The sequence below is a fragment of the Engystomops pustulosus genome, chromosome 6, assembly GCF_040894005.1.
Source record: "Engystomops pustulosus chromosome 6, aEngPut4.maternal, whole genome shotgun sequence".
Taxonomy (NCBI): domain Eukaryota; kingdom Metazoa; phylum Chordata; class Amphibia; order Anura; family Leptodactylidae; genus Engystomops; species Engystomops pustulosus.
The window spans coordinates 115605449-115630766 of record NC_092416.1 but is presented as its reverse complement, the minus strand read 5'-3'; positions in this window follow the sequence as shown (position 1 = coordinate 115630766).

The window sequence follows — 25318 nt, the reverse complement described above, 5'->3', positions numbered from 1 at the left end:
TTATTTGCAAGGTGAGATACAAAACCAATATTGAAAAATATTGGAAAAAATCGCATTGTTTTTACTATCGACAACTTTTCAGGGCCATAACTTCTGTATTTTTCTGTTGACAGATCTGGTTGAGAGCTTTTTTTTGCGCAAAGAGTTGTTCTTTTCAGTCGTATCATATTAAAGCTCATAACTTTTTTGATCACTTTTTAGAACATTTTTTTGTTATGGTGTTGGATGAAAAATCGTATTTTACGAGAAGTTTTTCGTGTTTCTTTTTACGTCGTTCACCAAGTGGGATCAATATTGATTTAGGTTTATTGTACAGTTTAATAAGGATGCGGTGATACCAATAAGTACGTTTTTTGGGTTTTATATACTTTATGTGCATTTTATGTGTATCTAGGGAGATTATGGGACTTTTATTTTATTTATTTAATTATTATTATAAAATGATTTTTACTTTTTTTTTTTACTACTTTTACATATTCCATACGTTGGCTTGAACAAGCATTCATCCGATCAACATGTATTGCAGTGTACAGTGTAAGTAACTGTGCATACTCAGTTAAATACAGCCTGCCAGGAGGCGGAACCTGGCGCAGAGAGGAGCCGGCAGCCTTGGGGCACTTGCCAGGCCCCCGGGGCTGTGGCAGGAGGGATCGAATTCCCCGGTAAGCTCACCAGGAGTCCGATCCACGCGGTATATACTTACATGCCGCTGCGTGGAAGGGTTTAAACACCCAGGATCAGGGACACAAAGATTTGCCAGTAGAGAAGGTAAAAGTTGTGCTTCTTTAGTGTCATGGAAGATGTATTGTTTCTCTAAGGTCATACTAAGTTAACTCCTTCTTGAATAACTTCTTGAAATTAGAAACCTGCCCCTAGTATAGTTTTTTTCTAAAGCTTAAATATCCTGCCTTGTTTCATTATATTAGTGGATCACTGTGTTTTACAATCTATTGACATATTGACAATTGCATTTTCTTGAACCAAACGTATGTATTATAAAGCAAAACAACTTGTGGCAGGTTATTTGACAGCAGTGGGATGAATGAGGTCATAAATAATATAGCCCAATTTCATGTGATCTCTCTCTTCTTAAAAGGACACTAAATCTGTGATGCTATATATAATAAATTTCACATTTCTAATTTTCAACATAACACAAGTAAACATAAAAATGTAGTTTACAAATTAAGGTCTTTATTATTAAGGAAAAAAGTCATCAAAACCTACAGAACCCTGTGTGGAAAAGTAATTGCCCCCTTAAGCCTAATAACAATCAACAATCAAGAGTTTGCCATAACTGCCAGTGAGTCTTTTACATTGTTTTTGACTCGCTCATCTTTGCAGAATTATTGTTATTCACCCATATTGGAGGGTTTCTGAGCATGAACCACTCCAAAGTCTTAATTTTAAGCCATTCAGAAGTTGACTTGCTGAAGTGGTGTGTTTTGGATCACAGGCTTCCTGCATGAAATAAGTGTGCTTCAACTTGAGGTGACAACAAAATGGCCAGGATTTGTTGGTAGACAGCGAAAATCATGGATATTTTTATTACAGCAAATCTTCCAAGTCTAGAAGCAGCAAAATTCCTCATACCATCACACTATAATGACTCCGCCATAAGAAAGAAACTGGGCAAAAATTACCTTTATTGCAGAGTTACAAAAATTACTGCTGAGAAAAGAATGTGGACTGATGAGACAAATGTAGATTTTGTTTTGGAAGGTGTAAGTCCAATTAAATCTACAACAAAGCATTTAAGAAAAGGAACATCATACCAGTACATCAGCAGAACATCAGCAGTAAATATGCTAGTAGTAGTTTGATGGTCTGGGGCTGTTTTGCTGCTTTGGTCCCTAGAAGACTTTTCGTGAAAAATTGACCCATAGATTCTGCTGTCTAACACCAAATCCAGTAGGAGAATGTCAGGCTATCACTTTGAGACCTCTTGCTGAAGTGCAATTGGGCTATGCAGAAGGACAATGATCCAAAACACACCAGCCTGTCCACCTATGAATGGCTTAAGAAAAACTACATTAGGACTTTGGGGTGGCCTTATTAAAGTCTTGACCTTTTTTTGACCGATTGTTCTGCACAAAAGGGTATCAGCCTATTCAGTGAAAATATATGAGATCCAGGAGGATCAGCATCATATTACAAGTCTAATAGAGAATGGAGTCAAAAACACAGCAACAGTTTAGCAAGAAGACATAAAATATACAAAGTGTAAATCAACCATAAACAGTGCATGAACAGTAAGAACAAAAAGGACATATTTATAACACATTTTTAGAGACCTGTTCCATAGGAGCCCTCTGGGTTGAAGGGGTCGGAAACTTTACCGCATGTGTTTTGTAATGTGTGTATAATTGTTGTCAGCAGGATTAGGTAATTTACCATACATGTATAAAAAGTTCTGCACCACTTTCTTGATATGTAAAGTGACGTTTCCTGTCGTTTATTGCATTAGCCAGACATTCTTGACCATAATATGGCCACAAATAGGAAGGGGGGGGGGGGTCATTTGATCTTATCTGCATGAACAATCTCCCTGCCGTGACTGTATGATATTATTCATAAATATAGGATCAAGGTCCTGGTAGTGTGATTGCTTAAGGGCATATAGAGATGACATGCCCCTCCATCAGTGGCCATTTTATGGTCAGGAATGTTTGGCTCACTTGTATAAAAATAGTACATTTTAAAAAAGATTTCTGAAAAATAGCATCACTGGTAGAGGCTTAACTGATGATGTTGGATCCCAGTGATATCTCTGTACCAGTTTCCCAACTATAACATCTTATTCATAGTACTAGTGTTGTCATATGGGTAAGAGAGACGTTATGGATTGGGGCTCTTGAACCCCCTCAAGAAACCCACCTGACAACTGTAATAGAGGAAAGGTGTACCCAAAAAGCTTAAAAAGTGTCCTACACAATGCTGTTGTTACTGGGACTTTGTAGTTATTACTTACCGTAATGTAAGCAGTTCGTATATGAACTTGTAAGACTGTGTGGCAAAGGAGCTGCATACAAAGCGTGGGCTGAAAGGAATCCCCAGAATCAGAAGAATACAGCGCACATTAGATCATCAAACATCTAAAGGGAAAGAATACTTTTGTTAATTGCTGTCTAGACAGTTTATTGCTGCAATAAGACCCCAAACACAGAATGGTGAGGATGGAGGTATGAAACAATCAGACTAAACAATAGTTTTATTATATTTACAAAGAGTGTGCTTTATTTAGATCCAAGCTCTGGGGGTTGTAAACATTCATCTTGCTATCTGCTGTGTGATATCACTGCCCCCTCCCCCACACACACCTCCATCATCCCAGATGGAGGACAATTGTATTGGATTATATTGTGTTGTATCACAGGGGGCAAGCACCTTGGATCATAGATAACAAGGTGGACTGGGCGTTTTGTAATTACTCTTATCACCCTGTAATCTTTATATTAATGGTGCAGAATAATATTGATTCCTTGTTGTTGCTCTGATCAAGTTCTTTAGATATCTAGGCCTCTGTCATCTTTGTTCATAGACTTATGAAGTCATACTAGGTTGTTGCCCTGAACCTAAAAATGTACAATGACTAAATGCAAGCATTATATTGGGTATAAAAAATGACATGTTGGGGCAAGTATGTACTTCTGGGGCGAGTTTATCTAAAGTAGATGAAGAGAACTTTTACCAGGAATATTTCCTGCTATAACGGACAGCAAATGCTTAGCACTTTCCTGTTACACTTGACTGGAAAGCAACATTGCTAGCTGGATAATGTCATAAAATCTCTGTTATCACACCAATGTGACATATGTAATAAAATCTCTTCAAATGTTTCCACATATAAGTAAATACATTGGGAGTAGTGGTAGGATGATAACTCACCATACCTTAGTTAGCAAAAAAAAAATATAGTACAGTACAAAACCTACTTACATTGTAGGTTTTTCTGTTTAATGTTTGAAAATTTGTTGCAAAATTCTCATGCATTATATGCCTAAAAGATGTTACACTCTGAAATTGCCTTAATACGAATATTTCTTTTATAGTTAAAGTAAATATACCGTCTAGATCATACTAAAGCAGCTTCAATGGCAGTTCCTCGGGCCATCCTGATGCAGGATCATCATAGTAAAAAAGTTTAGTACAACCTATACATTATATTGCGTTGATCCAGAAGAAGGCAAAAACCCTGCAAAGGCTGATGTCAATTGGCCCAAAGCAGGAAAAGATTCCTTTCCGACCAATTCCTTCCCAACCTCTAATAAGGCGGTCAAAATAACCCCTGAATCAACAGAAACTACTAACAAAAAGTTTTATTCCCATCCAATGTGATATTATTGCTCTCCAGAAAGGCACACAGGCCCCTCTTGAATATGTTCAAATTATCAGCTATTACAAAATCTTGTGGCTGCTCGCACAGTAAAGAACCTTTGTCTATGGTGATGGTAGAATCGCCTTTCCTCTAGGCGTAAAGGAATCCCCTTGTCCTGGCTATGAAGAGATCTTTGGAGAGATCCTTGTACTGTCTGTTCAGGTATTTGTACATTGTAATGAGGTCTCCCCTCAGTCGTCTTTTTTCAAAGCTGAATAACCCCAATGTTTGTAATCTGTCATTGTATTCTAGTCCCCCCATTCCCCTAATAATCCTGGTTGCTCTCCTCTGCACCCGTTCCAGTTCTACTATGTCCTTTTTATACACTGGTGCCCAAAATTGCACACAATATTTAATGCACATTCTGGTCTAAGCAGTGATTTGTATAAGGGCAAAACTATGCTCTTATCATGAGATGAGTTTACCATCCACCAATATCCCCAAGTCTTTTTCTTCATCAGTTTTACCAAGAAATATATAATTTAACATGTAATTATAAATTTCATTTCAAAATTTCATAATTTTTGAATGCGTCAAAATCAGATCACGTGCGACACAATGCCCTGTGCCCTGCCCTGTCCCAGTGGCACGTTCCACGAAAAGTCGGAAAACCCAACGGAAATGCGGCCGCGGAACCCTTAGTAAATAAGCCCCATTGTCCCAGTTTATGCTCTGAAAGTCCTCCCTTAGCTGTTGAAAATTTGCCCTTATGAAGTTCAGAGTTCTTGTTGCCCCTCTTCTAAAAGACATATTGAAGAATAATTCAAAGTCAATGATGTTATGGTCACTGTTACTTAGGTGACCCACAACCTGTAATATTGATACCCTGGAAGGTCTATTGGTCAAGATAAGGTCCAGGAGTGCCTCCCCTCTTGTTGAGTCTTTTACCAGTTGTGACAGGAAATAGTTTTTTGTAGAACCTACAAGTTTCTTCCCCCCAGTCTATATCAGAGTAGTCCCCCATGATGAGTACTTGACCATGCTTTAAGGCCGTATTTAGTGAATTATCATCTGTTATCAGCACAAACTACAAGTAATATTTTACTATTCCTTTTTCTTCCCCTTTTCTCCACCCATATGAACTATGGGTTTCCTCACCAATGTCATCTCATAGGCTGTGAATGAGGTTTATTTTCACATATAAACAAACCCCTCCTCCTAATTTCTAAAAAGACTATAACCATCTATAGCAACAACCCAGTCATAGCTATTGTCCAGCCATGTTTCACTGATACCCACTATATCATATTTGCCCCCCCCCCCAACATTAAGACTTCCAGTTCCTCCATCTTGTTTGTGAGGCTTCTGGAATCTACTGCAGGAGCTGCTTTAGTAAGTATGAACCAGATGGTAGATTTCTTTTAAGAATGTTTGCCTATGATCAAGAGTTAAAGCTTATCAGAATTGGATGTGTGCATTGATGAAGCAAAAATGTGAACAAACAGTAGGTTGGTTAGACTTTGGTAAGACAGTCTAAGAATGTGCCAGATTTTCATCCAGCTTCAGTCACTGTGCTAAATATGAAACATTTTAGGAAGTCTCAGAAGCTTATCTAACTCTCTAGGGGTTAGCTGACTGGACCTAAAGGTACCCCTTCCTTTGTTGACATTCATTAGGCACCTTCAAGTCACATAACCAAAGGTAGAAAACAGAAGCCTTCATAAAAAGTGGGAAGCAGAATATATAAAGGGCAGACCGGATTTTCTTGTGTGCAATGACAATGGAGATGGAACCAAAGAGTACAACATAAAAAGATACTATGTAATAAAAACAACAGGACAACTACAAGGGCCTGGACATAGATCAAAAGCACTTGAAAGTGGGGGAGTTGAAAAAGAAGTTTGTTCACGAAAGTCATATCACATGGTGAGGGTGCTGTATAGGGTAGTTTTCTTGTGGCAGCAGAGAATAAAATATTAGCCTGGCCCTTTATTCAGGAGATTTTCCATGTTACATCCCTGACACAATGCCCTTGTTCAAAACAGTATATTTTCTCAAACCCCTTTGCTCTGTGTTCTTCGAGGACAATATTATATTTTGGAGATCCATGTAACCATGCCTATGTGATTATTTTACTAGTAGCTGGATTGTGAAAAATACATCTATACTCCAGGATTGTAGTTAGACTTGAAGCATGCTTTGGGTATGTGAGATCTTACAGCAAAGTCTCCCTCCGCTGCTCTAAGTCAATGCTTTTGTTTAAATATTACAGCAGTTACTCAGAGGAAGGACTGTGTGTTCAGTGAAATCATCCTGTTACAGACACACAAAGGTATTGTTACACAACTCTCCAGGGCTGCTATACAACATTGCCTGCAGCTTTGTATGGTCCAAACTGATTACAGATTCCTTTTACATTTGTTTCCATATGAAAAGGGTCATTTCTATGCCTGATAAAAAGGAAAAACTTTCTCAATTGTACACTATTTTTCATTATTAAGATTGGAGAACGTCTTTGTTCAAGTTTTTAATTTTTGCCCACTGTTTATTTGTGTTTAACACAACCTCTCAAGAAATTATTCTGGCAGCATCTTTCTCCCATCCATTTCCACACTCATTTCACATGTGTGACCCGGCTAATCTAAGCATGCATGTGTATACAGATTTCAGGCTAAAAAGCTAATGACATAAAGAAGCTTTGTCATTTTTCTTTAATAAATATGGTCACAGTTTAGACTCCCGCAATATGACATTTCCCATGCAGGAGGAAATCTAAAGAAAATTTTATTTTTTACATTTATTACTTTATATGCAAGAAATATTTCTCCCTATTACTTCTCTCTATAGTGATATCTTGACTTTCTGATTAGGAACGCATTGTAGATGTCTTGCTCTATAACTATTGTAGGTATCAGTTGTTGTCTTCATGCTTCATCTCAGGAAGTACACTATAAGTGCTCGAACAGGGCAAAGAAAATACTTGAAGTGGAATTTTAAGTGATCAGCCTCACAATTTGGAGCATTTTGTCAGTTGCTTCTATCTTCTGATGAGTTGATAACACTTGGCAATTTACAAGTAATGAAAAGCAAGCATTTCCATTGAGAAATGTCAGGTGTCTTTAAACGTTCCCATTGTATGGTAAAATATATCAGGATTTTGACTGATCTCCATTCCAGAACTCTTTTGTCTAAATGTTTGCTCTTGTTTTCTATATGGGATAGTACTCATGTGATCACATTACAGGACAAAATGTTCTCTGGGTTATGGTAACTGCTAAACTCTGTTGCTGCTCAGAAAAAGAAAGAGAGAGATAGAATGACCTCTCCAAAATATTAGAGAAAATAACATTTAGAAGAAAATGTTTTCAAATATATTTATATAATAAACTGTTCCATATAGAGTATGAGACCTCAAGGACAGGATCCTTCTTCCGCCTTTTGACTGTTCAATGTTGTTTTGTGTCTTTTCTACTGCTATATGCTCTCTATAAAATGTTTGTGAACCCCTTATTGCATTACACCAATGAATTTATGAATCAAGCCTCCTTTTAATAGATAATAATTATTTAATAAAGACATAACTTTTTAAGAATTATAGTTAAGTCATAAAAAATATATTTGGATTCAGTTCTGTAATATAACTGTCACAATAGAGGGAGCAAGAATGTAGTTTATGGCTCCATGATAACTCTCAGTAAGGCCTCATTCAGACAGCCATTATGGGGGGCTGTGATCTAGTCACATGCTCCAATATAGCAAGCAGCTATTGAGTCTTTTACCAGTTGTGACAGGAAATAGTTTTTTGTAGAACCTACAAGTTTCTTCCCCCCAGTCTATATCAGGGTAGCCCCCCATGATGAGCAGCTCTTATAGATGCCCCAGTTGCAGGGGAAAACTTTTAGAAGAAAGAAAATTAAGAAGATTAAAAAAAAAAAGTGAAACTGTCCTACAGGGGTCTATTATGACCTCATGGGGGACGTATAGGGGCATATTTACTAAGGGTTGCGGATCGCACTTTCATCGGACTGTGCACCATTTTCAGGATTTGCACGGCTTTGACAGATATTTAACAGGTGTCTGCGCTGGGATTGTGTGTCATTCATTCAGTTTTTGGTGCAGCTGCGCTTGCTTCTATGTGGCACAAATTGGAGATGTGCCATCGGACAATCTGACTGATTCGGAGCTGAGAGCGGGATTTAACTCTCAAATTGTATCGTAAGACAATGCACTTACATGCACAACTTTGTCGGACAGGTAAGTAAATGTGCCCCATAAAGTAAAAACACACAAATACAAAAAATATTCACAAATATTAAAAATAAAAAACACATTCACATTTCCCCAATTTTAAAAAATTCCCCTTCTTCACTACAAAAAAAACTGCCATAGTCACCCCATTTGTCCGAGAATATACATATTATATATAAAAACTACCAAAATAACATAGGGAATTCATTAATAATGTTCATTTTGAGGTAATTTTAAAATTTTAGAAAATATGTACTATAAATTACAAAAAAAATACCTTTTTCCACTTTTAACCCCAAATAAAAATAAAAATGAATAAAAATGTTTAACACTTTTATTACGTTTAAGTAGCTCTATGTGTCCCGAAAAAAACACAGCAAAAAATATTAAGGTAGCTTGCAAAAAGAAATAAAGAGTAAAAAATATCATAGTGCACATGTTCAAGAGATATAAACAAGCAATGTTGTCATTTAGCATCCATTCATGTCCATTCCGTGGGCTACCACACATTGGGGGCCGTCATCAGTCTTGAATTTTACATACATAGATATAGTCAGCTACCCCCAGATTATGGCCAACACATATGTGTTTTGAACTAAACTTTTGCGTTTGGTAAAAGAATCATGTGTTTTGGCTTTGAACATTAATGATGCAAAACACATGATGCTATTTACCAAATACATGCATTTATGTCACAACACATATGCAAGCAAATTGTTGAAATGCAGCAATACACTTAATTTGAAGAACTGAGGGAGAGATGTCTTTGGGCCAGTGCAGAGTAGAACTAGACAGTTCTCCGACTGATGCTGACTGAGCCAATAACCGGCAATACATCAGTATTGCAGGATATTATCTTATCATGAACAACCTGATGATTGCTTGTTCGCGTCCCAAGGTGGAAGTAATAAAAGTTTATGAAATATGTATTCAATAAAAAACAAATTAATTAATAAAAATGCCCAAAATCCCCATTAACACATAAAAGACATATAATGTGAAAAAGGTCAATGTCATAACACAATCCCCACACATATAGTATTACTGTGTCTGCAACAACCCGTAGAATAAAAATACATTTTTATTGAACCAGCACAATGAACTCCGTAAAAAAAATGTAAAATCCCACCAAAAATATGATGTGTTCCTTTTTCATGCCACAAAAAAAGTGATTTTTTAAAAAAAAACGTACATACTACCGAGTTTTTCAGCACAAAAAATGTGTTGAAAAAACCTAACTCAGCTTATACTCGAGTCTATAAAAAACACAAAATGTGTACTCACCTTCCGACACCCACTTGGCATGTCCTCTTCTTTCCATCGATGCCCCAGCTTCGGCTCGTATCTCGCTCACATCATGACATCAGCCACTTACCGACGTCACAGTACGTGTGATGGCATCATGCGGGGGACCCGAAGCCGTAGTCGAAGCATCGATGGAAAAAAGAGGACCTGATGGGGGGGTGTCGGAAGGTTAGCACACATTTTGTTTTTTTCTTATAGGCTGAGCTACAGGCTATATACAGGGGCCAGGATCTAGAGGCTATATACTGGGGGCAGGGGCTACAGGCCATATACTGGGGGACATTTCAGGTGCAAGTTACTCCAGTATTCTTCCAAAGACATGTTCACACATGTCTTTCCAACCCTTGACATGTGCCAAAAAATCTGTGTCTTTTAGTAGTTAGAATACTGTTGCTAAATAAAGTCATACTAATATCACATTCATAGGTACAATACTATATCACATACATAGATACAATTTCAGAATGCAAGCATTGTGTGCATTGTACTCCCTCTCTCACAAAATTGTAGAACATAATATTGAAGAAGTAGAAGAAATAAAGGAGTTAGATGTTAGACTAAATATTTCTATGTTTCAATTATTTTTAATGGGAAAACTTGATGTGATATACAAGAGATTTGGATAAAAGGGAATTTACCGGATTTTACAGGATTGTAAAACCAAGCACACTGACCTGCAGGTGTGTGTCCCCTCTGGTAGGATCTACTCTTCTTTTAGCTTTTTATGTCCTGTTTTTTAAAAAATAAGTCATTTAAAATTATGTAAATGAACCTGAGAGGCTTAGCCTGGAGCCCCTCAGGCTCCTTTGAACAATTTTTTAAACCTTTTTTCATAAAACAAAAGCATAAGAAGGTTAAGTTAAGGTGGGTCCTGCCAGAGGGAGCACAAACCAATATGTCAGTGTGCTTGGTTTTACAATCCTTGATCCTGGTGTTAGATGTCCTTTAAAGGAGTTTTCCCAGCAAACAAGTTAGTCTCTATCCACATGATATAGGCTAACTTGCTGATCAGTGGCGGAGAACCCCACAGATCACGAGAATGGGGGGATCCTCCATCAGCCCTCGTTGTTCCCCAAGATGAGGAGAGAAGAGGGCTGTGGACGTCCTTGCTGCTCCATTTATGTCTATGGAGCTTATGAAGATTGTTGAGTGCTGCTTCTAATTCTAGGTATTCAGTTATTGTGAAAACAATCATCTGGGTTTCAATGGTAAAACTTTCTTTGACTTACAAACTATTTGAATTACAAGCATGTTCCTGGAACACATTATGCTCGTAATCCAAGGTCTCACTTTATATGCCTGAATTTACTATATGCATATATAGCTAACGGACTCTTACTCTCATGAACATGCACGTTCATGTATTTTCAATAGATGCAATACATTGCAAGGATTTATCAGACTGCTTACTCAGCTGTCAGTAGTGGGTGATTCTGTTATTAGAGGAAAGGCTTCACTCAGTTTAACAGCATTTACAGATGACAGAGACAGCTGAAGTACACTGCGCAGATGATATTTATATTGATAGTGACAAATTCTGTGAGCGCTAAGGAGGGAACGACTGGCAGGGACAAATGACTAGATGGAGAGTGACAGAGGAATACATTTAAGCTCCTGAAGAAATCTTCTTATCATAATAATCTAGTGCCTGGCAGTGACAACTCCTTCTCAATGATGGGTCTCATTATATCTTACACATATTCTATTTGTTCAATACCTATATATAGGAACATGTAAGGACCCTTTTACATGGAATGATGACGTATACTATACTATCATCTCTGTTATACTCACTTATATAACACTGAGATTGTACACCATACATTTCAGAATCGCAAAGTAATACACGAAACACAGTAGAATGCTAACTATGCTACCTGTGTACTTACAAGGGAAATTGTGTGAATGTATTTTGCTATATTAAAGTTCTAAACAAATTTAGACCTTACTGTATATCTCTGTATTTCTCATAAATCCATCTACAGTAGATCAAAACTACATTAGTCCATAGCAATAAAAATGCACATTCTATTACATGTTAAGTTAAACCACATTACAGTACACATTGTAAGGTAGTATACATAATAATGACATTCACATAAATGTGTATTTTGATGAATAAATGCTTCTTGCTGAGATCCTAGATGCTTTCTTAGTTAGTCATTCTCTGTCTAGACTGATAGCAAAGATCAAGAATAAAACCATATGCTAAATTGTGTCTACCAGCCACCCCCAATTATTTGGTAAAGAGTGTAATGCTGTAGTTTGTATTTTCGGCCAATGTGACAAAAATTTTACAATTATGAGAAATTTGGGCAAGTAAGTACTGTCCATTAGAAACCCTTCTGCAATGAAAATGCAATCTGATCTGAAAGTTCTGGATTTGGGGAGTTATTATATGTGACTTTCATAAGTGCCTCACTGTTTAGCCAGGACCAGTTTACAATAAAGAAAATGAAAGAACAGCTGTGCCACAAAGCATGTGGGGAAAGTCATGGGTCACACAAACAGGCAAGGCAAATGTCACAACAGTTATAACTGAATGTGTCACACAACTAAAATTCTATGCGTGGCCTGAGCCTAAAATTAACATTCAATCATTCTAAATTTAAACCTATTGATAACTTTTTGCTCCAATATTTATTTTGGTGCTGCTAAAATGTTTAGTAAAATTAGCAGCACCTACCATACACATTCCTGCTCTGTCTGGTCTGGGGAGGGGGATGTTGTGAGAATCACTGCTATGTATACACATACATCCTGCTGAATTGTGGAGGGGTCACTGTTGCTGTCAATACACTTTACAGCTTTAGTTTCCTTTAAAGAGAGGATAAGTAATAACTTAAGATATCCTAACAAAAACAGCAGGTTTCCATGTACAATTTTCCTTTCCTTGTACAATATTATTTCTTTTTACACAATATCAAAATTGATTACTAATGCAAAAAAAAAATCTACATTGCCATTTGCAGTGCATATGCCCAAAAGGCTCATGAAGATGCTGCTTGCTATTCATGGATTGCCCTGGCTACAGCTGTGGCTTAGAGGAGGCCATCAGGGGATCACCAGAAGGCTGAAGTTATACAGTCTTTTTTGGCAGTTTTATGAGCCCCAACCAAAAATAGATCCAAAAAGCAGCAAACTTTTCTATCCATTCCCAGAATAGTTTTTTACAATTGTAATTGTAATTTCAATTTCCTAAATGCGCCGGAAAAGTGTCAGATTCACAACTGGCGCTACAATTTTGCACCCAAAAAAAGAACAAGTCATGAGTGTCGGAAAAGCACCAATGTTGTGGCACCGACACTTCATAAATAAGGCACAACGGGTGCAACGGGGGAGGGGAAATTTTCACCAGTTTTTGAAAGTTGATAATAAATGCCCCCCATTATGTACAGGCGGTGCCCTACTTAAGAACACTTGACTTACATACGACCCCTAGTTACAAACGGACAACTGGATATTGGTAATTTATTGTACTTTAGTCCTAGGCTACAATAAACAGCTGTAACAGTTATCAAAGGGGTCTGTAATGAAGCTTTATTGTTAATCCTGATTCTTATGACAACCAAACATTTTTAACATCCAATTGTCACAGAGACCAAAAAAGTTCTGGCTGGGATTACAATGATAAAATATACAGTTCCGACTTACATACAAATTCAACTTAAGAACAAACCTACAGACCCTATCTTGTATGTAACCCGGGGACTGCCTGTATTCAGTTTCTTTGTCAAAAGCACTTTGACCAGATAACACCACTAAATACACTGGGGGAGATTTATCAACATGTCACACTGTAGACCAGTCAAAGTAAGACTTAACAGTCTTCAGATCAGATCAGATCATATATCTGGTCTAATGTCACAGCACACTTTGTACCATTAGTTTACTTTGCCAAATTTTGCACATGGAAAAGTACCAAAAAATCATCTAAAAGCTTTGCTAGATGTAGAGAGACATTTACTCAGTTTTTAAGAAGAATGAATGATGCCAGAATTCTAAATTGATAAATCTCCCCATTGCCTCAGGTAAGAACTCTGTATCCAACAAGCTCAAACCCTGAGTATTCTGATTATCAACTTTTTTGCCTGTTACTCTACTTCAAGGCTAATTTTAGATGCTTTCAGTTTGAAATGCTCTCAATAATAGATGTTACCATTTTTTAAACATACTCAGCTATTTCTAACCTCACTGTGCAGAGTATAACAGTAGAGAAAATGGGACAACATCAGAGGATTAAAACGTAATGGAAGTTTTCTACAAATCCCATAATACCTTGTGTATAGCTGCTTTTGATTGGTTCTACCTACCACTCCTGTCTCATTGCTATGTGCATTCTACATTTCTTCTTTTTGTGTTGCTGTGCCTTTCCTGTGAAAGGAACAGTGTGTACAGTGTGAAATATGGCTGTGTTCTCTCCTCTCTCCTCTCTCTCTCTCCATGCTCTACGTGGGTCTGATTGAAAAAAATCACAACCTGTGAACATAAAATGCTGTCATCGAGGATATATGAAGAGGACTCACTGGATGATCCCTCTCCATAGAGGACAGGTGTGTGTTATATTTTACAGCACACACCTCTCCCTAACTGCTGGAAAAGATTGCAGCAGTTAACCTGTTAAGACCTGCTATGTTGATACCAATCAGTACCCACTACTGTCTGCCCAAAAAAGAGAGAATGGTCACAATATACTGTATTGCATCATTCTGGAATACAACTGTACTGTAGTATATTTTGACCATACAGTCTTTTTTTGGGCATTGTATAAGCAATCTGACCCCCAAGGTTCTAGTGCCCAAGGGGGCCTGAAATGATGGTAAAAAAAATTTAAAGAAGGAAAAGTACAAAGCACCGAAAGAAAATCATATACATGTTAGGTACCCCTGCATCTCAAAATGCTCCATCTATCTAAATATAAAATAATGATCCCATGTGGTGATCGCACTAAAGGAGAATACACCCAATTTTATACTTTTTTGTCATATTGGTACCCATAAAAAAGTTAATAAAAAGTGATAAAAAGTTCATACAGTTGTCAAAATGGTATAAATGAAAACATCTTACGTAGCAAAGGACACCTTGCCCAGCTCCATTGAGTAAGACTTTTCAAGTTTTTAAATTTTTTTAAACATACTATACATAGCTAGACTACTTAAATTTGATATACCTGTGATAGTACTAACCCAAAGAATAAAGAGATTGTGTTAACAAAGCCCATAAAAGAATACCACAACTTCTTTTTTTTTTTTTTTTTGAAGTTATTTTTCAAACTTCCCAGTTTATTGCAACATATTGCCAACAACATTAAACAGTGTCACTAGGAAGTATTATTTGTCCCATGGATAAAAAGCTCTCATAAAGCTCTGTAAATGAAATAATCTAAAATATATGGCTTGTGACAAGATAAAACTGAAATATGCAAATGCAAAAAACCCAGAAAAATAGGGCCCTGATGTGTTAAGAAGCAATATTCTTCTTCTTGTAGATAAAGATATATTGGGGCACATTTACTTAACCAGTCCTGAGCGTTCCCCGATCCGGAGTGTCCAACGAGAATGCACCTCTGCCGTGATTCACTTACATCATGAGCCCGATATCCTGCATGTGTTGCTTCCCCCCTCAGGTCCGCCGGAGTTCATCTTCTTGTTCCCGGTGCATGTAAGTGCTTGGTTTGCAACACAATTTTGAAGTTAAATCCCGCAGTTTGTCTGAATCCTTCGGATCATCCGACGGAACGCCCATAGATTTGTGTCGCATGAAAGCCGTCGCAATTGCGCCAAAATCCGATCGTATGCGACAAAATCCCCTTCTAAATCCCTGTCCGGCGCAATCCCCAAAAAGTTGGAAAACCGATGTAAGTGCGGTCTGTGGGAACCTTAGTTAATAAGCCCTATTATTTTCAGGTCATGACTAGATAGCTGTTTTAATAGGGGGGGGGGGGGTCCTCTATTAAATTAGGGGAAAGATACTAGAAAGAGTATCCATAACTGTAGTATTTATCTATCCATAGATATATGTATGTAGGATTAACTGTGTTTAATTGTGAATTCTCTTATGAATGATATCAGTTTTATTATGTACAGGGAAAAAATTTCAAGTTAATTAATCAAAAAACAAAAATAACCACTTTTGGTCAAAGTTCAGTCTTTATATCCACATTGTAAGTTGATTTTATGATAATGCAAAACCCTCTCTAAATAAAATCAATATTTCATTGCTCACAAACACACAGAATGAAGCAAGATCAGCAAATAAAGAGAATTGTATTTTCTTTTCTCCTGTCCTGTTTTCTGTATACTCAAGGTGACTTTCAATGTACCTTAAGGTTCTCTCCAAAATATTTTAGCAGGATGAATTCCTGTGTCCTCTTCTCAGGTTAATAAAATCTCTTGTGTGCTTAACACTTATTTCATTGTTTACACAGTTTCTTTGTATTCTCAGTGAATACAAGAACAAGGGGCAGATAAGGTGGAGATTAGAGCAGTAAGGCCATCAGACCAAGAATGGCACTGAGAACAAAACAATAAAAATACACATTCATGACAACTATTAATGAAACATTTACTCCTCATATAATAATCCAGATTTTCCATTCTTTTACACATTTTCCATAGTTGTATTTATTAGAAATGGTATATTTCTATCATCCAGTTCTAGGGGAGAGAGAGGAGGACTTTGCAAAAATATCAGTAGTGTACCGTAGTTAATAAAAAAAAACTTTCTAACAGAAATTTCTAGCAGAACTGACCAGGTTGTGGCTCCACATACCCCCAACAAGCACAGCATCACATCACAATAGCAAACAGCAGTTGTCTTGAATACTTTTAATGCCATATGCCATCTGAGCAATATATAGCATGCTGAAAGCACTTGTTCTTTTCCCGAGTGACACATTTATGCTTTCTCCCTATAGCAGGCCTTTTCACTGCTTTGTAGATAATATTTAGTCAGTGAGTCACCAGGGCTTTATGGAAATAAACAGTCCCTGTTCAATGATCCCTTTGTTTTAAGTTTTATGTTAAATTCACTGCAGTGCTTTTTCATGAAATAGTCTGGGGAAAAATACAGAAAAATCAAGTAGCGGATGTATAATACTACTAAGCATTCAAGAAAGACAAGTAGTGATCAATGATAAACATGTCAATTGTTGACTTGATGTATAGTACATGTGGGGGCAATTACTACAATTACTTCTATGACCATTTCCCAGATATTTTGATGTATTGATTATTGACAGCACATTCCTGTTTACACAGGGTTATGTGTTGCTCTTGCATCTTTTATATAGCAGTAAAAAAACATTCAATTGAGCATAAAAAATGACATTGTTTAGGTTTCATGAATAAGCCAAATTTACCTCTAAAATTTCATAAGGAATAAAGAGAGACAGATGTTTGTGGAGATCGTTCCTATCCTAACCAACGCCCTTAGCTACATGTAGAGTACCCACACAGTATAGAACCTCTCTTTAGTGGACCTCACACTCCTTATTGGCCACAGCATTGCATTGTCTGATGCTCCACTTCCTTTGACACCCCAACCTGTATAATGACACCCATGCATGCTTTGCATCTGCTTCTCTCGGACTCCTGAAAAAGCAGATGCGAAACATGTGTCGGGTGAGGTATGCCTGTGAGAACACTATTAGAAAACAATTTAGGTGCTTAGTATGTAAAAACTAAAAAAACTAATAAAAACTTTTTTTTATATTTGCCCAATATTTGCCATGGCTTTTTACTACTTGTATGCCTGCTATATACTGTGGCACTGGTTGAAATTTCCCCTATTCAAATTTTGGAATATCTTAAATAATTTTAGATATTGATATGTATATTTTTAACATGATGAAATAAAATATATCAATTTTATACATAAACATTATGTGGTGATAATGTACACCCTATTGCTATAGGATGGATTGCTAAAGTTATGGCCTTGTAGAAGGAATCCATGAACAATAAAATGAGGAAGCTAGAGTAAATGATAAAAAAAAAACTGACATCATAGTGTAATGGACATGACTATATTTTCTAGCTGAAGTTTTTCAACAAAGAGTTAACTTCTGTTATGGACATAACTATTCATATTCTGAAACTATGCAGGATGGCGCCTGCATGGTATGACCTCCATGACAAACAATATCACCTCCAATGTGGCCTTGAAGAGGGTGCATTACATTCCTCCTCCACACACTGTGAACGTGATATGTCCATGTTCATTTTATCTGCATAACTGCGCATATCTAGAAACATGACCAAATTAGGACAAGCCAATCATATCCAAACATAGTACCAAAGAGGGCTCCTCCCCCGCTCCTGTCCCTGCGCCTGCACACTTGCTGCAGCAATGCATTTATTTCTATGCCAGGCACTAGGCGCACCAGCAACAGTGTATGATAAACAACCCCCCCCATGAGTGTGTCCTGAGTGCATACCTACAAGCATGCTTTGTATCAGGACAGTGGTTATATGTGCAACTGAAAAGGAAATACATACCAGTGAAGACATAGGTGGGAATTGGATGCTTATCTGTGGGTTGCATTCGTAACTTTAAAATGACACCAGAAACACAGTTCATGGTTCAACAGATCCAAAGATAGAGGCATCTAAATGAGACTTCCCCTCCTACTTCTCTAGTGTCTCTTTTAAGCTCATTCACCAATGACATTGAGGCAGTTTTAACATAAAAGAGTAAACCAAAGGGAAGTGTGTGTTCAAAAGTGTAAAAGCTAGCAATAAGTACTCCCTAGGATGCATTTCACATTATATCTCTGCCCCTTCTATGCTGAGAAATCATGGGTGGTCTAATGAGTCGTAAAAAGACTTCTTAACATACTAAGTTATATACGGCATTTATCTGTCAAAACAAGTTTTTAATCTGCTTGTTTTTCCTGGTCTATTACATGCTCTATTCTGCAGCTAGCATTTTTTGGTAGTGATAGAATCCATTAAAGTTATATCCATTGTTATCCTGCTAAATCTATCACATGTCACTCTACTCTTTGACTGTATAATGTGTGGGGATTTGGCCCAGTAGAGACCGTGGTAGCGGGGTGCAGGGATGCAGTTCAAGACAGGGACACCAGGGTACAGTCCAAACAGGTCTCGCCTGCGTTTATTGCAGCAAAAATAAACCAGCCTTTACATTCAGGTATTTGAATAAACAAAAGAAAACCTACCCGTCAGGGTGCTAACTATACAAATAGTCCACTAGCTCACACTAAACAAAGATCACGTGGCTGCTCCAGACACACAGGTCAGAGCTGTGTCCTCTCAGCCTCCTTCCACAGAGAGACAACCCACTCAACTCTGCTGAGTCATTTTATCCAGGCTAATTAGGCTGTTCCCATCACCTGTGTCCAAGGTGCTGGACAAACCCACCTCAGCACTAAGGCCTTGCATAGAAGCAAAACCTAGGGGAAACATACCGCCCATCCACAGTTAACCCCTTCAGTGTCTCACATACCCTCCCCCTCTGTTTGACCCTGTGGGGACGAACACTTTTGGCCATCAGACAGTGGGTACGGGATAGGGCATCGGCATTCCCATGCAATTTTCCTGCTCGATGTTCCACCGTGAATTTAAAATTCTGGAGCATTAGGAACCACCTTGTGACCCTGGCGTTCCTCTCCTTGGCCTGACTCATCCAGGTTAGGGGAGAGTGATCGGTCACCAGTGTAAACTGCCGCCCTACCAAATAATACCTCAGGGATTCCAGAGCCCATTTTATCGCCAAGCACTCCCTCTCAACTATACTATAGTTCTTTTCAGGGGGTGTGAGCTTGCGGCTCAGGAATGTTACAGGATGTTCCTCACCCTCCACTACTTGGGACCGGACAGCCCCCAAGCCCACGTCAGAAGCGTCAGTCTGCACAATAAAGGTCTTGGTGAAGTTAGGGGTGATCAGTATCGGTCCCTCACACAAAACCGTCTTAAGTCGCTGAAACGCCCCCTCAGCCTCTTCACTCCACTTTACCATCACCGCCCTGCTACCCTTAGTCAGGTCAGTCAGGGGTGCCGCTATTGTCGCAAAATCGGGGATAAATCGGCGATAATAGCCCACTATGCCCAGAAAAGCCCTCACTTGCTTCTTGCTCAAAGGTCGTGGCCACTGCTGGATCGCCTCTACTTTATTTACTTGGGGTTTGATGACCCCTCGCCCAATACGGTACCCCAGGTAACGGGCCTCTTCCAGACCCAGTGCACACTTTTGGGGGTTCGCTGTCAGCCCTGCTGCCCTCAGGGAGTCTACCACTGCTTGTACTTTGGCTAGATGACTCTCCCAGTCGTTACTATAGACTATAATGTCATCTAAGTAGGCCGAGGCATAACTCCGGTGAGGTTTTAGCACGAGATCCATTAACCTCTGGAATGTGGCGGGAGCCCCATGTAGCCCAAAGGGAAGTACCACGTACTGAAAAAGCCCGTCAGGAGTAACAAAAGCGGTCTTCTCTTTGGCCTTGTCAGTAAGGGGCACCTGCCAATACCCTTTCGTCAGGTCAAGGGTGGAGAAGAACCTAGCCTGTCCAAGTCGTTCTATCAACTCGTCAACCCTGGGCATGGGATAAGAATCAAATTTGGACACCTCGTTCAACTTCCTAAAATCATTGCAGAACCGTAGGGAACCATCAGGTTTGGGAATCAACACAATAGGACTCGACCAGTCACTTTTAGACTCCTCGATAACCCCCAGGTCTAACATCTGCCTGACTTCTTTAGATATGGCAAGCCGGCGTGCTTCGGGGACCCGGTAGGGTTTTTGGTGTACCCGGATGTGGGGTTCGGTTATGATGTCATGCTTGATGACTGAAGTACGTCCCGGTAACTTAGAGAACACATCCACATTTCGGAGCACAAACTCCTTCGCTTCCTGAATCTGGGCCCTGGAGAGGGACTCCGAGATCCGTACTTCAGACACCTTGGCATCGGGTACACCTACCTCCGGTGTCCCCTTCTTGGGGACAGACGCTTTTTCTACTCCCATGGCCATCAGGGACTCTCTTTCCCTCCATGGCTTTAGGAGGTTCACGTGGTATATCTGTTCGGGTTTCCTCCTCCCCGGCTGAGATACCTTGTAGGTTACCTCCCCCACTTTCTCCATGACCTCATATGGTCCTTGCCATTTTGCCAAGAACTTGCTCTCAACGGTGGGCACCAGAACTAGCACTCTGTCGCCTGGGTTAAAGGTCCTGAGTCTGGCTGACCTATTGTAGACCCTAGACTGGGCCTCTTGTGCCCTTGTCATGTGCTCCTTTACAAGGGGCATTACCGCCTCTATGCGGTCCTGCATAAGGGAGACGTGTTCTATCACACTACGGTGGGGGGTCCTCTCCTGTTCCCAGGTCTCCTTGGCTACATCCAAAAGCCCACGTGGGGAACGGCCATATAACAGCTCAAAGGGTGAGAAACCCGTGGAGGACTGTGGAACTTCACGTATGGCAAACATCAAATAGGGCAACAAACAATCCCAGTCCTTCCCATCTTTGCTGACCACCCTCTTTAGCATCCCCTTCAAGGTCTTATTAAACCTCTCGACCAGGCCATCTGTCTGAGGATGATACACAGAGGTGCGGAGCTGTTTGACCTGCAGTAACTTACACATCTCCTTCATTACCCTAGACATGAATGGGGTACCCTGGTCAGTCAAGATTTCCTTGGGGAGGCCTGTGCGTGAGAACACCTGGAACAGCTCCCTAGCAATATTTTTGGAGGAGGTGTTCCTTAATGGAATCGCCTCGGGATACCGCGTAGCGTAGTCCAGGATAACTAGGATGTATTGGTGCCCCCTGGAGGATTTGTCTATGGGGCCAACCAGATCCATTGCAATCCGTTCAAATGGCACCTCTATGATTGGTAGCGGGACCAAAGGACTCCTGAAGTGGGACACCGGGGCAGTAAGTTGACACTCAGGGCAGGAGCTACAATACCGGTTTACCTCCTCCCACACCCCGGGCCAGAAAAATCTCTGCAGGATCCTCTCTCGGGTCTTCTCAGCACCTAAGTGCCCTCCCAGCACATGTTTGTGTGCCAACTCTAGCACCAGCCTACGGTGAGATTGGGGTACTACAAGTTGCTCAACCTCCTCACCCCGTATCTGGTCGACCCTGTACAACAGTTCCCCAACAATCACCATTCGGGGGTATATTTTGTCAGCCCCTGGTATTTGGAGTACCCCATTTATCACCTTAACATTCTCCCGTGCTTTAAACAAGGTAGGGTCCTGTAGCTGTGCAGCCCCAAAATTTTCACGGGAAATCTCAAAGTCCGGCATGTCGGCCACCTCCTCGTGGCCCTCGACCTCACCAGCTAGGACCTCTAGGGGAGAGAATTCATCACATGGGGTCACCCCTACTGCTGGTGTGGGTACATCGGCCTCAAAGGGTTCAGGGGCCAAGGCCGGACATACCTGACGTCCATTATCTGCAACAGCACCTGAGGTGGGTCTTCGTCTCCAGAGGTCCCAAAACACAGGTAAGTCTCTGCCGATAATAGCCTCATGAAACAGGGTCCCCACCACCCCCACTTCATGGGCAATAGTACCACAAGGGGTATGTAGGTTGATGACAGCAGTGGGATATTCGCGAGTGTCCCCATGTATACACAACACTCCCACTCTCCGCCCACTGTATAGTCCAGGATCAACCAAAGTTCCCCGCACCAGGGTGACCAGACTCCCTGAGTCTAGCAAGGCTTCCACTGTGTGACCACCGATTGTGACCATGCACACTTGGGGTTCTGCATCCGTGACTGACTCGGCCGCCAGAACCGGCCGGGCAAACAGTGACACTCGCCGGGTCTGGTTGCAGTCCATTGGCTCCACTGACAGTGGACAGTTGGCAGCAATATGGCCCATTTCATGGCACCGCCAGCACTGGATACGGCCATGACCTCTGTCACGAGCCTCACTGGGTTTCTGGGTATCCACGCCCCCCAATGAACCCCCTCCCAACCTGACATGTCTCCCCTTTTCCGCAGTAGCAGTCTTACCAGCTGGTTTGGTGACCCTGTCACTGGCACTGCTTCTTGTGGGAGAGGCAAGTAGAAGGTCCTCCGTAGCCCGATACCTCTCTACAAGGGACACAAGCTCCTCAGCTTTTGTGGGACCGGCCTGTCCAACCCACCGCTGGAGCCGAGAGGGCAGAGAACGGGTGAACTTGTCGAGGACCACTCTCTCTACCATCTGTGCTGGGGTGCAGTCCTCTGGTTGTAGCCACTTCCGGACAAGATGGATCAGGTCATGCATTTGGGAGCGTGGGGGTAGTTTTTCTGAGTACGCCCACTGGTGGACCCGGCTGGAACGAACTTGAACGGTGACCCCAAGACGAGCCAGAACCTCCGCCTTTAGCTGGGGGTACTCACGGGCCTCCGTTTCACTCAGGTCGTAGTAAGCCTTCTGCGCTTCGCCCGTCAGGAACGGTGCCAGGACATCTGCCCACTGCTCAGCTGGTAACTCCTCTCGCTCAGCTACTCGCTCGAACACAGTGAGATACGCCTCCACGTCGTCGGTCGCCGTCATTTTTTGTAAAGCCTTTTGTACTGCAGCCCGTGCGGAATGCTGGACACCCGGGTACCCTTGCAAACCAGTATGGGACCCCTCAGTAGTCGTCGCTTGCGGTGCTGCCATAATGCCAGAAAACTTTTCCATCATCAGCTGGAACATGGCTCGGGACTCTTCCTGCTGCTGGCGGGACCTCTCCTCCTGCTGCTGGAGCATGGCTTGCTGCAGCTGTCGATTAGCTCGGGACTCTTCCTGTTGTTGCTGGAGCATGGCTTGCTGCTGGCGGGACCTCTCCTCCTGCTGCTGGAGCATGGCTTGCTGCAGCTGCCGATTAGCCTGGGACTCTTCCTGCTGCTGGCGGGATCTCTCCTCCTGCTGCTGGAGCATGGCTTTAATAAAGTCCTCCATCTTGGCTGTATCCTGCAATTTGCCTGCTGCTTTCACCCAGGCCATGCAATGTTGCAGGATGTAACGAGCCTTTCAGGTGTGTGTCTTTTGAACTGCCCGCAATCCGAAGCACCATATGTGGGGATTTGGCCCAGTAGAGACCGTGGTAGCGGGGTGCAGGGATGCAGTTCAAGACAGGGACACCAGGGTACAGTCCAAACAGGTCTCGCCTGCGTTTATTGCAGCAAAAATAAACCAGCCTTTACATTCAGGTATTTGAATAAACAAAAGAAAACCTACCCGTCAGGGTGCTAACTATACAAATAGTCCACTAGCTCACACTAAACAAAGATCACGTGGCTGCTCCAGACACACAGGTCAGAGCTGTGTCCTCTCAGCCTCCTTCCACAGAGAGACAACCCACTCAACTCTGCTGAGTCATTTTATCCAGGCTAATTAGGCTGTTCCCATCACCTGTGTCCAAGGTGCTGGACAAACCCACCTCAGCACTAAGGCCTTGCATAGAAGCAAAACCTAGGGGAAACATACCGCCCATCCACAGTTAACCCCTTCAGTGTCTCACAAATGTAACAGCTTTTTTAATTAGCTGGGAAGCATACTACATATTCCTGGATGCACATTAACTACCCCAAAATTTTATTTAGTATTTAGTGTTTTAAAACAGAACCTGCTACATGCTTTCATGTAGATACTTTTTTTATACTCTGCTATGGCAATACAAAAGCCCAAATTCCTCAATGACTTCACAACAGACTTGTATATTTTCTTGTGTCAGCTTAATAAAAAATATATTCAAAAGTAGAATCAATCCATCATTAATTCAGATTGATGTTAATTGCTGCTCATTAGCTTGTGGGTGGTAAAACATAATTCCATGCTGACTGTTGTAAGATTATCAAATTATAATAATATCAGAATTGTGTTATTTTTTTCTCACTAAAGGAATGTAAACTAAATACTTTTTGCAGAATTAACATGTAAGTGAGATGTTGCACTGGTTGATCTCGTTTGGCACCACATGTATCATGGGACAGTGGATAGCTTCATACTGCAGACTGAAAAAGTCAGATGATGAGTGAATACTGGATACTACGAGTATGCACTATTCCTGGTTTCTGGAGCAGTCTTTGAAACTAATATAGGGTATGATATTGTGTATATTATAGTGTAGTTATCTTTATGACTGAATAGATGCTTTGGTTTTATTAAACATGATGACTGTTTATTATCATAACATATAGTTGACATTTTGCCAATCATTTGTACTTCAATGATAATGTGACACTTTTATCCAGCCATATATCTGCCATAGCGTATGCTTTAACTGGTATTATCACATATATGAATGTTGGAACACTGGCATACAAGGAAGTTTCACGTTTTCATGGTCTGATTTACATCTGGGCTACTGTTTGTCTCATTTAACTAATCTGAATTGAATCTTACTTTTATCTTACTCTGTGTATTTATTTCTAATAAATTTTATATTAATTTGTGATATATTTTGGTCAGCTGCTTTATTTGGATTGCTTTTTTGTT